Here is a 5,529-nt window from a genome sequence, read left to right as displayed (position 1 = left end):
CAGAATAACTTCTGTGTTTATAAGAAATATTTGGGAATATAATACTTTTCCCATTTTTGGTACGAACAAGTATCTGTCTGAATGACTGTTATAGCAAATAGAGTCCATCTGTTGAATTTTCCTTTTTAGAGCTAAAATTTCTTTCACCTTCAAATGCCTAATTGGTACTTACATTGCCACAGAACTATATTTTATGGCACTAACACACAGTTTAGATTCCACATAACTGCATTTACCCTGTGCTTTGCTACTGAGCAGCTGCATTATGGCTGTGCACATGCCCAGGGGGGAACAGAATCACCCAGGCATGTCCATAATGCTGTCGACATCTTAATGCTTTGGTCAAAGAAGAGGCATGACTAGCGGGTGTGAAGGCTCCCACCTTTAGCTCAACAGCCTAATACCTAGAGCACTGGGGAGTGGGAGAGGTGGATTCTGAGCCCCCTCACTCAGAGGGGATTTAAATCCACACCTCCAGCTTCACAGCAAAGTATTTTACTCTTCAGGCCTGAGCTAGGCATAGCCCAGAGCACTTTCCTGCTTTCCTCTTGAAGCAGGCCCACTGCAGGCCAGGAGGAGAATACGTCAGAGGGAGTGCAGCTCAGTGATATGGATACTGGGTTGTACTCTAGCCCCCTGCACCCAGTGGGACAGAAATGATCGTAATGCTGCTTATCCAGTAAATATTAAATGCCAGGCACATTGCACCAGCTTCAGAAAGGAATGAGGGGAACCCAGAACTCAGGTCTCCCACTGCCTGGACAAATGCCCTAGCAACTAAACGATGGAAATCTCATCCTCCTCCACTTTTGGCAAGTACACATACAGAGCAATCCTATTTCATAACAGGTGGAAACAGAATCCAAACTGTGAATAGCTGCCAAAAATCACCACTATGCTACTTAAGTGCGTGAAAGCAAAATAGGATTTCACCTACAGTGTTTAAATCATCCAGTCAGAGAGCAGAAACAAATCTGTGATTTAAGTGACTGAATAATGCAAACAAAAAACCAGTGAACAAACAAATAACATAAAACCTGAAAATTATCTGATAAGGCATTTGGTCAACAGTTATGAATAGAGTTGGCCAGGAATTTTGCATCTAATTTTGCATGTGTTTCTTTGCTTTTTTCTTTTTTAATGAAGAACATACTGTTTTTAAAATCATATTTTTCTGTATGACAATATCAACAATGTCAGGGGTTTCTCTTTATTTTGAGACGTGCTTTTCTTGATTTGCTACAGTGCATTATGGGAGACCCCTGAGTGCAGGGCCTCACAAGAAATATAGTACAACCAGTGAGTTCAGAGAGAGGAATGGGAACTTTGTATACATACATTGTAATTCCCAGGAAGCACTGAAGTGACTTAGAGTGGCAAAGTTCAGTCCTAGCCCTAAGCCAAATTAAAATGTTTCAATTTTGTCTGATACGACATATTTCAACATTTCCTAGCTGATTTTTTTTTAATCTTTAGCATCAGTGAAACATGTTTGGCCAATTCATAAGTAAAATAACTGTTGAAATATTGGATTTCCTTTGGGACACAAATTCATATTTCAGACAAGATTTATTTATGAATATGAACAATGGAAGAGAAGCAGGGATGGTCCAGGAACCAAAAAAGGAGTAGGTTGGAAATGAGTATGATTCATGATGAATAGTTCCATCCAGTTTGACTGTAACAGTTCCTATGATATATGATGGTTTGCTTCTATCTATGTTGGCAAAACCCAGCTATTATGGGGCACTATGATAATATGATCCTCTAAAATTATAATAGCTTGAAATGTTGTTTTCCTTTTAGAGGGAATCCTTGCCAAAAATACATAAGGGAAAAAGGATCCTGCTACATGTAAACATAATTGGCTTTTAAGACAATTGGCTATTAGAAATACAGTGGAAATCTCCAAATGGAAGGACTTCAGAGAGCTGCATAATCAGAACATAGATCGTGTTCTACTTAGACAAATTGAAAATAACCCCCTTTTAATCAAGTTGTCTCACAAGCAATCAGATAACCCAAAAAATAGACCTCCACAGCAGGACCTATTTATCTGCCAAGACAAAAAGAATCCAGGACAGAATAAACCTGACAATAACCAATCCATATGAATAAATCTATTATTATACCAATGAATTCTGTCAGTGGGAAGACTAAAATTGAACGGGATAAAATTGGAATAAGACACTAGCTTTTAACTCTAAAGCTCTTGTGGCTTGACTCAGGTTTGGCCTATATTCCAACCACCTCTGGTTTGGGTTGCAATGCCAAAACACAGTTGAAAATATTCTGTGCAAACAATAGTAAACCTCAGGCCAGCTTTTTAAAGGTATTTTGACACCTAAAATGCAAATAAGCACCTAGATCAGTTGGGGATAGGTGCCTGTTTTGGGTATATTTAAAATATCAGTGCATCCTTAGGCATATTGATAACTTTGACACTTTGAAAAGACCACCCAAGTTAATGAGAGTCTTTCCACTGACTGCAGTGGGCTTCGGACTGGGTTCTTTATGTGCTAAATAAATTTATTAAATTAATTTCACCTGTGTGACATTGGTTTACAGTTAGAGTAAGTAACAAAGCAGTAAATCAGGCCCCCTGTATTTCCCTTCTCACTAGTTAAGATCAGAAGTATGTTTTCAGGTCTCCTTTTGCCCTGGTGTAATTCAAAAGAAACATGAGAGGAGAATCTTACCCACCGAACCTCAGATGAAAGGCATTTGTAACTCCTACAGCTTCCAATTTTAAAAGAAAATATTTAAATTATGATGCAATGTAATGTGAGTTAAAGAAAGTTACATAACTATTTTTTTTAGAGGGGGGCCAATCCTTTTTTTCTGTTGAAATTAATGACAAAGCACCCACTGGTTTCAGGACCAGATAAGTGAAATGACATGTCAGTGCTTACTTGTGATAAGACAGCATAGTCATCAGACAGAGCCATTGGTTGAAAAGTGGGCCTAATTTTGTTAACACACGGGGTGTGAACCAGGAGTAATTCCAATTAAAACAATGGAGTTAAACTGATATCGAACTTGAGACCAGCGTGACCCTATAAATTATTTTTAAAAGGCAATGGAAAAGGATGTTAGTAAGAGGGTGTTACTGGTTAAGGCCCTGCTTAGCCATAAATTTTAACTATAACTAAGCTTTAAAAAGTAAACAACATGCAATGTGTTGCAGTATCAGGGTCTAAAAATTTGTAGCTTATCACACATAAGGCTTCTGATTCACATCTACATTAAGTTTCAATGGTGTTAAACTGACAAAAAATTGGATCAATGCCAGGGTGAAACAAACCCAAATGTTTTCCAGCTTTTATATTGTGTAACTATTAGGGAAAGAAGATTCAGTTCTTATGAACAGCTGGGCATGTCTGCGCAAGATGTGGACTGCATGGTAGCTGAATATTATTGCGCAGTAGTGTGTCACAGCACTAACAGTGCTAATATGTTACTGCACAGTAGTATTAGGCTACTGCACAGTTGCTCTGAAACTGAGTGGGACTTAGGCTCTTAAAGTTGCTTTTGAAGATAGAACCTGGAAAAACATTTGAACATTTTACTCACATCCTCAGAGAAGTATCTTTGGGTAGAAACAGACAGCTGATCTACTTCAGTTGGGTGACATCTGTTTCTACCCTTACTGTCAAGTTAGTTCTCTTACTCACTCTGTCCAGGGCTCGATAGTGTTAACATACACATAGAGAAGGATACAGAAATTCCTGTAGTGGAAGAAATAAGTGAAGTACTATGGCTTGCATTATGCAAGTAGACAGAGCTGATGATCGTAGTATTCCATCCTGGCTTGCAAATCTACTACATAAATCCCCTGCTGGTATTAATCAGCCTAGCTTCATTGCCTCTATGGAGGTAAATTGATTTGTATTAGTGAGGATCTGGCCCTGAAACTATATTCCTGTCCATGCAAGGATGGAAATGCTCTTTAGTAAAATATTTAGACACCAATCAGTTCTCAAAGCTCAATGCTTTGCATTTAGGAAGAGATGTATGGCAGGTTTACATAATTAGCACCGTCTGTGTTGCTTTTGTACTAGCCCAGCAAGCACAGGGCAGCTGAAAAGATGCACTCACTCCACTTAGGAAACCATGAAACCTTTGAAAATGAGACCTCAGATGCAGGAGCTTTCCCTTTAGTGGTTGTATGGCTTTGCCAAAGGAAATTCATGAAGCTGATGGTTCATGTTTACAGGGGTTAGATTACTGAAAAGCAAGATGGGGAATACCAGCTACCACTCTGTTGGATAAAAGGATCACATCACACATATTGGTAGAAGTCAAATACCCTTGACTGTGGAGCAGTGAAATAACCCACCGACTCCCACTGAACTCTGTAAGAAACGAGCAACAAAAAGCTTCCCTTTTAACCATTTGGCTTCTGCAGGATGTATCATGTACATGGACTAAATGGTGGTAGATAATTACCAGGTTAATGGCAGCACAGCAGGTGCAGTGGAAGATAAACAGTGAAAGGACTAGAGTAATGGGCCCCTACAGGCTGATGTATTGAGATTGTATTTGCATTTGACTCCAGACCGATGAAAATTCTTCCTTGAGAAGGTGCCTGTAGGGATATGCAAACATCTAGGGGGGTTTTCAGAGAAGAAAAAAAGAGCCCTGAAAGGTGAAGTCTAAAAAGTGTTGTGGTTGTCTATACCTGTGGGTGCAATATACAGTTTGAAAATATTACCCCCGTGCTGCAAAACCTAACAGCATGACTGCATGGAACAAGACAAGTCAGGGTTTGTCTACACTGCAGTCCCGGATGTGACTGCAGCTATTATAAACATGCCCACGCTAGCTTTGAACCAGCTAGCTGGGGTGCTGGTAGCACTGTGGCCACAGCAGCATGGAACTCAGCATGGGCTGCAAAATGTGAGAAGCTGAGTAAACACTCAGCTTGGAGCATGGAGCATGGACCTCAGCATGGGATAACAGCCCATATTTATTCAGCTTCTCAGGTTTTGCAGCCCATGCTGAGTTCCACGCTGCTGCAGCTCCACTGCTACAAATACTCAAGCTAGCTGTTGTAAAGCTCGCTCAGGTTAGATGAGTTTCAGTCCGAGCAGCGACTGCAGGACAGATGTACCCTTTAAGATGTGGGGGACAAAGTCCTAGGCTACTTTGTCTGTCTCTTTCCTCACACAGACTAACAGTGCAGTTTTATTTAATCTCAGAGGACAGCAAAGCATTACTCCCAACTGTGTGTTACCATTCCTATTTTCTCTAATAATCCTGCATCCCTTTCAGATCAGAACAGGCCACAAATTGACTTTGCTAGCTTCTATTTACCTGCAGTGATCCATGCAACCCTCTTCAGTGTGTCTATGGCAATGCTAACATAACCAGTTGTCAGGGAGCAAAATCTGTGGCCAGGGTAGGCCCAGGTGCTGTGGAACCAGAAGCATTTTATACTTCAAGCTGTTGTGGTTCCTTCAGTGTGATGCATGGGGCAAGATAATTTCAGAGACTTTCATAGACTTTCATAGACATTAGGGCTGGAAG

The sequence above is a fragment of the Gavialis gangeticus genome, unplaced genomic scaffold, assembly GCF_001723915.1.
Source record: "Gavialis gangeticus isolate Ggan-Ray unplaced genomic scaffold, GavGan_comp1, whole genome shotgun sequence".
Taxonomy (NCBI): domain Eukaryota; kingdom Metazoa; phylum Chordata; order Crocodylia; family Gavialidae; genus Gavialis; species Gavialis gangeticus.
This window is presented reverse-complemented; position numbering follows the sequence as displayed.